The sequence below is a fragment of the Trichechus manatus genome, unplaced genomic scaffold (assembly GCF_000243295.1).
Source record: "Trichechus manatus latirostris isolate Lorelei unplaced genomic scaffold, TriManLat1.0 scaffold00081, whole genome shotgun sequence".
NCBI classification, from domain to species: Eukaryota; Metazoa; Chordata; class Mammalia; order Sirenia; family Trichechidae; genus Trichechus; species Trichechus manatus.
In genome coordinates, this window is record NW_004444017.1 from 4,056,628 (window position 1) to 4,069,061 (window position 12,434).

The following is a 12,434-nucleotide window of genomic DNA, read 5'->3' on the forward strand; positions in this document are numbered from 1 at the left end:
GTGTGTGTGTTGTGTGTGTGTGTGGTGTGTGTGGTGTGTGTGTTGTGTGTGTTGTGTGTGTGTGTTGTGTGTGTGCGTGTGTGCGCGTGTGTGCGTGTGTGTGTTTGCGTGTGTGTGTGTGTACGCTCCGCGCTCGTTACTCTGCTTCCGCGGTACCGCCGAAGACCTGAATCGCCCCCTCTTACCATCCCCTAACTCGCCTTCCCCCGGAAGGCGCCGGGAGGCCTGCGGGCTTTCCGAATCGTGCTCTCGGGAGCGTGAGGGAAAGAGGTAACGGGGCAGGGAGGAGGAGCAGCAGCTCTCGGCGTCTTTGGGCCCGGGGGACTGGGGGCGGGGCTAGGTGTCTCGCGCAGGGGGCGGGGCGCGGTGACGTCGACGGGCGCCCGGACGGTGCTGTGGCTGTGGCGGCGGCGGCGACGGTGGTGGTAGTGTGGTAGCGGCAGCGGTGTCGGAGCTCGGGCGGCAGCGGCAGCAGCAGCTCAGAGGAGGGTGAGACGGCGGTGGTGGTAGCAGCTCGGAAGTCAGGCGGGACCTAGAGCTTCCCGCCTGTCCCTGGCGCTGGGGCTTTTGCCTTTTCTTACCCGGCTTCTTCCTTACGGCCCTGGCTAGGGCAGGGAAAAGCGCCCCCGGGAAGGGGCGGAGCTGTAGGTGAGGCTTCAGGACCCCCTCCCCCCTCCTCTCTTTATCGGGGGGCGGGGGGATGGGGAGGTCCGGGGAGGGGCGGACCCCACCCTAACCCACCCCAGCCCACCGGCGGCTCCACCCAGCCAAGCTCCGGGATTGGGCGGGAGCTGAGGCGACAGATGTGGAGAACCCGGGGCAGAAGGTGGGAGTGGGGAGATGGAGGCTCTGGGCGCTTGGAGAACGGAGGGTGGAAGGTTTATTTATGAGGCGTGATGTTGCGGGCTAGGTAGTGGGGAGACGGAGAAATTGGGGAGCCATGAGGTTGGGGTGCGGTCAGGGTGGGTCTGTGGGTTTAGGTGACCGATGTAAAATGTTGGAGTTGAGGATTCCTTTTTCTTTTTTTTGTGAAACAGTGAGGTAGGAGATGAAGGGTTTTATTACAATAGGAAGATGGGCTGTGGATTTTGCCTTTAAGGCAGTTGGAGAAGATATTGCGCTAGATCTCACATTTCTGTTTGACGGTTTTGGTTATTTTTTTTATTCTGCTAGTGGGACTGGTGGAGAGGGCAGAGGGCGGTAAGGGAAGAGAATCCCATTGCTTTGGCTAGCTTTGAGTAAATTGTAAGCGTGGATAAATCTGAAGTTTTACACCCAAGAAGAGTTAGATCTTGGTTTAGACAACTTTATTCCGCCAGCAAGCATTAGGGAATAGGTCGCGTTACCCTTAGTTCCTTAAAGGTGTTGTCTTCCAGTCTTTTTTCTGTGCCTAAAAGATTACACTTAGTTCCTTAAAGGTGTTGTCTTCCGGTCTTTTTTCTGTGCCTAAAAGAGCTTTTAATACCACCTTATTTATAAGCTTTATCCTGGCTCTTTAAGAGAAGGCCTGAGAATCAGGTGGTTGCTTTGGAGCACACGTTTCTGAATAGCAGTTGCAGGTGGTTGGGGTTGACTGCGTTGGGTGAATAAAATGAACAATTTGAACGTTCTCTTGTAGCTGATTATATGAAAAATGCCTAAATGTTTCAAAGCACGGCTGTTTTTACAGCTCTTGTTTTCAGTAGACCTTGACATTTAGACAATTTGGATTCAGTTATTGGAGATTATTTTTATTCATCAATTGATGTATATATAATCTTATTAAACACTTTAGAAAATGAAATGAAATAATCTTTTTTTTGTTTTTTAGGTAGGCCCTTTAATTTCTGAGAACTGTTTTGGAAGCTGAGTACTTGTAAAATGTTCTTTACTAAAATTCTAGGGGGCATTGTGCCTGTTACTTCATAGGGAGATGTTACTAAGAGTAAACAGTGTTCTTCACATCAGTGTTTCACAACTTAGTCAGCACAGTAAATCAGAATCTTCTTTTCTGGATTCCTGCTCCCTATTAGGTTACAGTATTCACTAACTTTACCTATCAGTGTCATTTAAGCTATTTCTTGCCCAGAAAACAGGTCCAGTGATAGACATGTATTATGTAATGGATGGAAGTAGTCATGACTCTCAATAATTCATTTATGCAGGAAGAGAAACCGTCATGAAGTGAAATTTAAGCAGTGACTTTCCCAATGCTTACCTAATTTATTTGGGAAAATAGCCAGAGAAGTCCTTCCCGTGTAACCCCAAAGAGATATACAGATAGGAATTTCAGTAGTGGTAGCAGATCATTACCTTTCTACATGCCTACTTAATGAGCAGACTATTGTAGCAAATACTTCTGCTTGTAGAGACTTATAGGATACAGAAAGATGATATAATAGCTATTAAGTGAGAAAGGGTGTGGTCTAATTTATAAGGATAAATAAAATAATTATATTCAGACAGATTGAATTATAGCTTGGTACAGTGAATACTTTTGGAATAGTTACTTAGAGGGGAAAAAATTAAAATTTACATATCTACTTCTGGCTTTTCAATTATAGTTTGATTTAATTGGGTACACATGGGGCAGATGTGAACTAAGATACAAGGTAAAACTGTATGTATGTAGTGTTAAATGATATTTGCATGACTTATAGTGGGATGTGATTCTTCTACTTGTAGGAATGAGATCATATGATTTGGAGGAAAATCTAAGGTAGAAATGACCTATTTCTGTTTAGAATTCCTTATGCCTGAAAACAATACTACATTTTATTTTTCAAGCACTATCACTTAAACATTCTTTAAAGAGGTGGAAAAACTAATCACCAACTTTATATAGAAAGGAAAGAGACCCTGGATAAGCAAAGCACTACTGAAGAAGAAGAACAAAGTAGGAGGCCTGACACTTCCCTTTCTCAGAACCTGCTATACAGCCGCAGTAGTCAAAATAGTCTAGTACTGTACAATGACAGATACATAGGCCAGTGGAACAGAGTTGAGAACTTAGAAGTAAATCCATCACCTGTGGACAGCTGATCTTTGACAAAGGGCCGAAATCCATTAAATGGGGAAGAAAGAGTCTCTTTAACAAATGGTGCTGGCAAAACTGGATATCCTTTTGCAGAAAAATGAAACAGGATTCATACCTCACACCATATACGAGAACTAACTCAAGATGGATCACAGACCTAAATGTAAGACCTGAAGCTATAAAGATCATGGAAGAAAAAATAGGGGCAAACCTAGGGGCCCTAGTTTATGGCACAAATAGACTATCAAACATAACTGAAAATGCACAAACAGCAGAGAATAAACTAGACGGCGGAGACCTCCTAAAAATTAAATGCTTATGTGCATCAAAAGACGTCTCCAAAAGAATAAAAAGAGAACCTACAGACTGGGAAAAAAATTTTGGCAATGACATGCCTGACAAGGGACTAATCTCTAAAATGTATAGAAAACTTCAGTACCTCAGCAACAAAATGACAAACAATCCAATTAAAAAATTGGCAAAGGACAAGAACACACACTTCACCAAAGAAGACATATAGGCGACCAACAGATATGTGAAGAGATGCTTGTGATCATTAGCTGTTAGATGCAAATCAAAACAACAATGAGGTATCATCTCACCATGGCAGTAATGGCAATGATCAACAAAACAAAACAACACATGTTGGCGAGGATGTGGGGAGATTGGAATTCTCATACACTGCTGGTGGAATTGTAAAATGGTACAACCACTGTGGAAGATTGTATGGTGCTTCCTTAAAAAGTTAGAGATACCATATGATCCAGTAATCCCACTATTATGTATATATCCTACATAAATAAGAGCCGTGACATGAATAGATACATGCACACCCATGTTCACTGCAGCATTATTCATAATAGCAAAAAGATGGAAACATCCTAAGTGCCCATCAACATACGAATGGATAAAAAAACTATGGTACTTACAATGAAATACTACACAGGATTAAAGAATAAAGATGAATCCATGAAACATCTCAAAACGTGGATGAATCTGGAGAACATTGTGCTAAGTGAAATAAGTCAAATACAAAAGGACAAATATTGTATGAGACCACTATAATAAAAAGTCAAGAAAAGGTTTACACATAGAAACATTCTTTGACGGTTACTAGGTATGGGAGGGGGAGAGAGGGGAAATCACTAACTAGATAGTAGAAGTGTATTAACTTGGGTGAAGGGAAAGGCGATACATAATAAGGGGGAAGTCAGCACAGCATGACCAAGGCAAAGGAAGATACTGGGAGGCACGCAAGAGTAAAAGGCAACAACGGTAAATATTATTACATACACAATCTTGCGTTAACAGTAATAACGATAATTTATGAGTGGATACATAGGTAGATATGTAAGCTGAACAGATGTGGATGGTGTATTAGAGTACACCCGTGAGCATGTATAGGTTTGGCAGAGGCTATTTCCATATATTTATTTGTATGTGCTGCAAATATATCCGTGTATATAGTAGAGCACATGGGGCAAAGTTATGAAAACTTCTTAACCAGATATCTTGAGGGACTGAGTCACTGGGCTTAAGGGCTTAGGACCATAGTCTCAGGGGACATCTGGGTCAATTGGCATAACAAAGTCCATAAAGACAATGTTCTCCATCCTGGTTTGTTGAGTAGTGACTGGGGTCTTAAAAGCTTGTGAGTGGCTGTCTAAGATACAACTATTGGTCTCCTCCCATCTGGAGCAAAGAAGAATAAAGATAATCAAAGACTCAAGGAAACAGTCCAGAGGACTAATGGACCACAGGAACCACAGCCTCCGCTAGCCTGAGACTGGAAGAATTAGATGGTACCTGGCTACCACTACCAACTGCTCTGATTGGGATCACAATAGAAGGTCCTGGACAGAGTGGGAGAAAAATGTAGAACAAAATTCAAATTCATGAAAAAGACCACTCTTACTGGTGTGATAGAGACTGGAGGAATGCCTGAAACTATGTCCCTTAGACATCTTTCAAACCTGGAACTGAACCCACTCCCAGAGATCACCTTTCAGCCAAACAGTAGACAGACCTGTTAAGTGAATGATAACACCTATGAGGAATGTGCTCCTCAGAACAGTCAACCATAAGAGACCAAAAGGGCAGCATTTGCCCAAAAAGGAAGTTCAGAAGGCAGGAAGGGGTAGGAAAGATGGGTTAATGGGAATGAGGAACCCAGGGAGGAAGTGGGTAGAGTGCTGTCACATTGAGGAGATTGCAACTAATGTCACAAAACCAGATGTGTATGAATTGTTGAATGGGAAACTAATTTGCTCTGTAAACTTTCACCCAAACCACAATAAAATGTTCTGCCCCTGCCCCCATGTCAGTGCGTAGTCATAACTGTGATACCCTTGTTGAGTGTACTGAGATTTTTTTTCCCCTTCATCAGTAAAATCATAGATAAGTATTTCAATCTACTGATTAAACATTAAGACTTGTTAGCTGCTGCCCACTCATGGAGACCTCATGTGTTACAGAGTAGAAATGCTCCATAGGGTTTTCTTGATTGTAGTCTTTGTAGAAGCAGTTTGTCAGGGCTTTCTTTTGTGGAGCCAATGGGTGGGTTCGAACTGCCAGCCTTTAGGTTAGCAGCCAATCACAAACTGCTTGTGCCATCCAGACTTTTATTTTAGGTTTAAGACTGGAAACTTGAAAGTGATGGTTCTCATAGTAACAGCTGCTCTTTTTCTACACTATGTTTATGCTTTTAGATGGTAGTATAAGAGCTGCCAACTGTGTTTTACACATACTGTATCAGAAGGATTGATGGAGAAAGATCAGAGAATGAAGCAGTTTGGTTAATCAGATAATGGTATATCACTTATCAATTTTCAGAGAAATAGAATGTAACAAAATGTACTTAGAACAGAGATTATGTAGAATATAATTTAATTCTGTGGCTCTTCAGGTTTTTCGGTGTCTTGGAGGGTGGGCTCAGAGTGTCTGAATTCAAATCGTGGCTTTGCCATTAGGTGACTGAGGACAGACTGCTTAACCTTTGTGTGCTTTAATTTCATCATCTGCAAAATGAGAATAATAAATTTCTGTTTATTAAAGCCATCCACTTGTGGTATTTCTGTTATACCAGCACTAGATAACTAAGACAGTACTTAACCTGGTAGAATGGTTAGATGAATTAATTCCTGTATGTGGAGTGGTTCTGGCACATAATTAGCTAATTTATTGAACTTTGACTGTGAACTTTTTCATCCATTAAATATATATATACACATACTCACACACATATATATAGAAGATTCCCTGGGTGGCGCAAATGGTTACATGCTCGACTGCTAATTGGCAGGTGGGCGGTTTGAACCCACCCAGAGGTGCCTTGGAAGACAGGCCTGGCAATCTGCTTTTGAACAATCACGGCCTCCACCAGACTGAGTCCAGTACAACTAGATGGTGCTTGGCTACTACCACTGTCTGCTTTGACAGAGATCACAGTAGAGGGTCCCAGAGAGAGCTGGGGAAAAATGTAGAACAGAATTCTAACTCACAAAAAAAAGACCAGACTTGGTGGCCTGACAGAGACTGGAGAAACCCTGAGAGTATGGCCCCCGGACACCCTTTTAGCTCAGTACTCTAGTCACAGCCTTGAAAACCCCATGGAGCAGTTCTGCTCTGCACACGTGTGTCGTCATGAGTGGGAATCGGCTAGATGGCAACTAACAACAACAACATGATATATATATTGAGCACCTATTATGTACCGGGTGTTCTAGGTGCTGGCAGTGTAACTGAACAAAGCAGACAAAAATCTGTATTCTCATGGAGCTTTTATATTCTAGTTAGACACATAATAAATAAATTGCATAGTAAATTAAAAGTTGATAAGTGCTACGAAAAGAAATTAAGCAGTAGAGAGGGGTAGGTAATGTGGGGATGGGGCAGGGGTGCTGGAGGCTTTTCTTTGAGTTAGGTGGGGAGCCATTGTGGAGTTTTTAATGAAGGAATGTTATAATTTGACATGTCTTAAAAGAATTGCCTTGGCTACTGTGTAGGGACTTAGAGTAGGAGTGCAAGACAGAAGCAAGGACACTAGTCAGGTGTAATGTTCCAGGCCAGAGTGGCTCTGACCAAGGTGAAGTGGTGAGAAATGCTTGGATTTTGGGTATATTTTGAAGGCAGAGCTGTTAGTGTTTGGTGGTGATTGGATATGGGATGTGAGCAGAAGATAAGGGATAACTAAGGCTTTTGGCCTGAGCAACTAGAAGAATGAAGTTTCCAGTAACAGAGATGGAGAAGGCTGTTGGTGGAGCAAGTTTGGGAAGAGATCGAAAGTTTAGGGGAGATGTCTAGGTTGTAGTGAGAAATTTAACTGTTGTCCGCTTATATATGGTATTTAAAATTATGAAATGGCTGAGATCATCAGGGAATGAATTTAGATAGAGAAAAGATCCCAACATCTGAGCGTTGGGGGCATTGATTCATTCCATTTATTCATTCAACAGTTATTTATTGAGTATGATTCTAGGTACTTTTTGAGGCATTAGAGTTACAGCAGTGAAGAGAGCTGACAAAAATCCCTGCTTTCCAAGGTCATAGAAGCTCAGACACATCCAAACTCCCTGAGGGACCGAATTACTGGGCTGAGGGCTGTGGGGACCATGGTCTTGGGGAAAATCTAGCTCAATTAGCATAACAGTTTACAAAGAAAATGTTCTACGTTCTACTTTGGTGAGTAGTGTCTGAAGTCTTAAAAGCTTGTGAGCGGCCATCTAAGATAACTCCAGTGGTCTTACCCCATTGGGAGCAAGGAAGAATGAAAAAAACTAAAGACAGAAGGGAAAGATTAGTCCAGAGGACTGATGGACCACAGCTACTACGGCCTCCACCAGACTGAATCCAGTACAAATAGATGGTGCTTGGCTACTACCACTGACTGCTTTGACAGGGATCACAATAGAGGGTCCCAGAGAGAGCTGGAGAAAAATGTAGAACAGAATTCTAACTCACAAAAAAAAAGACCAGACTTACTGGCCTGACAGAGACTGGAGAAACCCCGAGAGTATGGCCCTGTGACACCCTTTTAATTCAGTACTGAAGTCACTCCTGAGGTTCACCCTTCAGCCAAAGTTTAGACAGCCCCATAAAACAAAGCAAGACTAAAGGGGCACACCACCCCAGGGGCAAGGAGTAGAAGGCAGGAGGGGACAGGAAAGCTGGTAATAGGGAACCCAAGGTTGAGAAGGGAGAGGGTTGACATATCGTGGGGTTGGTAACCAATGTCATAAAACAATATGTGTACTAATTGTTTAATGAGAAGCTAGTTCTGTAAACCTTCATCTAAAGTACAATTAAAAAAAAAAAAGAACTTAAAAAAAAAAACAACCCTGCCTTCATGGAACTTACGTTCTAGATAAACTGGGGAATGAATAGGAACTCAGCAAAGGGAGTTGATAAGAGCCATTGAGTTAGGAGGAAAACCAGGGAAGTGTGATGTACTGAAAGCGAAGGAGAGGAAGTTTCAAGGAGGAGGGGATGATCAACTGTGTCATTGTTAAAAGATGTGTCAGAGTGTTGAGAAAGAGAATTTTGCATGATGAGAATGTCTAGTAACAAAAATGACTAAAGGCTTTTCAGTGTGAGGTGAATGAGACAAGTGTAAGAGTCATTCAATTTTTTACTTCCCTGAACTGACTAAAAAAAAAAAAAATTTTTTTTCAGAACAAAATAGGCAGCCTGGGAGTGTATGCTTGTGCTAAGGATATGCTTGTTGAGTGCATGCATGTTGTTGCTGATCTTATGTATACTTATTTTTAAAAAACAGATATTACGTGTACCAAACTAGACGGTATAAAAGAGTGTACAGGGAAAAGTAAGTCTCTCCTGTCTCATCCAGGTCTCCTTTCTGGAGGCAATCACTGCTTCCAGTTTCTTGTTTGTCCTACCAGTGAAATTCTGTGCATATACAATCAATAGTATGGCATTTAGCTATTTTAACATTGAATAAATACAACAAATACTTTCTAGGCATGTTTTTGCAGGCTTAATATTTGTTTTCATAATTTAAGGCTAACTACCTGCAGACCTTTTTGTTTTATAAAGCTTTATTGAGATATAATTCACATACTATACAATTCACCCATTTATAGTGTACAGTTCAGTGGTTTTGGTATATTACATAGTTGTGCAGCCATCACCACGATCAATTTGGGGACATTTTCATCACCCTAAAAAGAAATTAGCAGTCATTTCCCTGGCCCTTTGGTTTTTATATTAATTGTTTTGCTTATTGTAGGGGGAAAATGTTTGTGGAATACTTTGTTACCAACTAAATGGAAGCCATTTAGTCTGTACATTTAATAGTCTGGAATAGAAACGTTGTTATGTTTATTTGCCATTGAGTCACTTCCGACTCATGACGACCCCATCTGTTAACAGAGTAGAAAAGCTCCACAGGGTTTTCAAGGCTGTAATCTTAACAGAAGCAGGTCGCCAGACCTTAGTTGCCAGCATATCCGCGCCCCCGCCCGCCTCCCCCCCCGCCAGCCGTATTGCTGGATGGGCTTGAATCACCAACTTTTAGGTTAGCAGACGAGATCAAACCATTTCTGTAAAAGTCAAAGTAGATTTCTTTTTTTTGGTTGAGTGAATACTTGTGAAATGTTTTGATTATCTAAGCATCTTGTTTTCATCATTCATTCATTTATCAAATATTTGTGTTCCAGTCCTGGGCTGGGCCAGATGAGTTCCGTGGTGGTTAGCGATGGAATCCTTATTCTTACACAGAGCTTCAGTCTAGTGGGAGAAGAGGAAACAGGAGATTTGTGGTATGCTGAGATGAATGCTTCAACCGGTGACATAGACGGTGCTACAGCAGCTCATAGGAGGGTCCCTAGGCTGGATTGTGGGAAGATCTAAGATGAGATCTTAAAGATAAGTAGGATCTGGCCAAATGCAAAGGATGCAAGCAAGAGGGAACAGCATGACCATAACCCAAAGGCAAGAGAAGGTTTTAGGGCAAATTGGATGATCTGAAAATAGTTTAGTCTGGCTGGAGTGTTGATTACTAATGTGATGGGTCCTGTCACTCCTTTCTGTTGTTTGCTTGATGGCCATTTTAATGGTCATTGATGGGTTGGAAGAAAAGGTTGAAAACAAAATTGGTTAGTTTTACTACCACATATTAGTAGTTTAGGGCAAAGTTTGGATAATCTTTTATGGTATTGTTCAAAGAGTACCTCTTAAATATTTCAGGATCTGTGGTGATTGTGACTAGGAAGTATATGCTGGAATGGGAGGCATTATTTTGTCAAGTTTTACTGGGTTGCTCCTTCAAGAATTACAGATATACCACTGACTTGTGAGTTTTATTTTTCCATGTTTTTCCCCAACTTTTAGCCTACCATCCAGATGCATTTCTTGCCAGTATATGTTAAATGGGCTTAGCTAATTTCTTCAAAAGATCGTTTTCTCTTTAGGAAAAGATTATTAATAAAAAGAAAATTAAGGAGAGGATACATTTAGGAAAATAATAGTAGGGCAGTAAAGCTTTACCATGCTTTTGTGAAGCATTACTAGTGAATTAAACCGGTGAATCGTTTTTGTTCATTGCTGCATCTGTGGCATCTAGAACAGTGCCTGGCATGTAGTAGGCACTCTAAATACTTGCTGAATGAATGAATGAAAGGAAAAACAATGGGCTAAGTAGGTTGGGAAAAGGGGAACGGCAGGTTACATGGCTAATTGAGCCCTGGTGGCACAGTGGTTAAGTGTTTGGCTGCTAACGGCTGCTAACGGCTGCTAACTGAAAGGTCGACGGTTGGAACCCACCAGCCCTCCACGGGAGAAAGATATGGCAGTCTGCTTCCGTAAAGATTTACAACCTTGGAAACCCTATGGGGCAGTTGTCCTGTGTCCTAGAGGGTTGCTATGAGTCCGAACTGACTTGATGACAGTAGGTTTATAATAATGCTTCCTGATCCTTTTCTTGTCATGGCATATATAAAAAATGATAATGTTTGTAGGCGTATTGGGGTAAACAGGAGGCTCCTGGTGGCTAGAGTTGACTAGATTTAGGGCTCTGGCCTTAACAATTCAAAGGACTGAGGAGAGCACTATCTCAGCACACCTGTAACTCATTCACAGCTTACCAGTTCAGAAGCTGGACTAAAGGGAAGGTTTATATTCATATTATTATCTTTTCTATAACTTCACAAGATTTAGATTATTGTTTTGTGATACAGTTATTTTTTAATGGAATTTATGTTATTTTTATTGAGCCATATATTTTTATTTCAAAATTTGGAGTCGCCTTCAAGAAGAATCTAGCTACTTAGTAGATATACGCTTGATTATGACTTTACTTTTTCTCTAATCTTTTGCTCATTCATGCATATGGAAGTCACTAAACTATAATATCATTAGGAAAGTATACTTTTGTCAGATTATACATTTGACCTCTAGCCTAGTGATTTGCACCTTTTTTGGATCTTAATTGTGGGGTAGAGGAGTAAGTTAGAAATGGCAGGTAGAGGCAGTGAATAAGAACCTAAGATAAAAAGATATGTACAGGATAATATATGGAAAATGAAGTCATATTTCTTAAGACTGATTGTTGCTATTTGATGCTTTTATTCTCTTTAGGGAACAGAAAGGTGGATCTGGTACTGGTTTTTTTTTTAATTGTGTTTTTTTAAAAATTATTTTTTATTTATTGTGCTTTAGGTGAAAATTCGCAGCTCAAGTTAATTTCTCATACAAAAATTTATACACATATTGTTATGTGACCCTAGTTGCAATCCGTATAATGTGACAGTACACTCCCCCTGTCCACCCCGGGGTTTCCTGTGTCCATTCAGCCAACTCCTATCCCTTTCTGCCTTCTCAACCTGTCTCCGGACGGGAGCTGCCCATTTAGTCTTGTATATCTACTTGAGTGAAGAAGCACACTCTTTTTTATTTTATTTTTTTATTGTACTTTAGGTGAATGTTTAGAGAACAAATAGTTTCTCGTTAAACAGTCAGTGCACATATTATTTTGTGACATTGGTTAACAACCCCACGACATGTCAACCCTCTCCCTTCTCGAACTTTTTTTTTTTTGGTGAAAATATACATAGCCAAAGATAACACCATTTCAAAAATTTACACATGCATGATTCAGTGAGATCGATTATGTTCTTCCAGTTGTGCTGCTATTCTCACTTTAGATGAAGGTTCACAGAACAAAATAGTTTCTCATAAACATTTAGTACACATGTTGCCCTATGACAGTGGTTAACAACCCCACTGCATGTCAACACTGTCCTTACTCAACCTTGGGTTCCCTATCACCAGCTTTCCTATCCCCTTCTGCCTTCTAGTCTTTGTCCCTGGACTGCTGCGGCTCATTAGTCCCGTTTTGTTTTATGGGGCTGTCCAATCCCCGGCTGAATGGTGAACCTTGGAAGTGACTTCACCACTGAGCTAA

General features: G+C 41.3%; 1 protein-coding gene across 1 annotated transcript in view; it reads left to right on the forward strand.

Moving 5' to 3' along the window:
* Nucleotides 1-377: 377 nt before the first annotated feature.
* The window catches only part of ERC1 (ELKS/RAB6-interacting/CAST family member 1), a 541,536-nt gene continuing 529,479 nt past the window's right edge, over nucleotides 378-12,434 (forward strand). The window contains exon 1 of the mRNA XM_004381205.2: nucleotides 378-489. The gene's annotated coding sequence lies outside the window, so the exon portion shown is untranslated. The remainder of the gene's footprint in view (nucleotides 490-12,434) is intronic.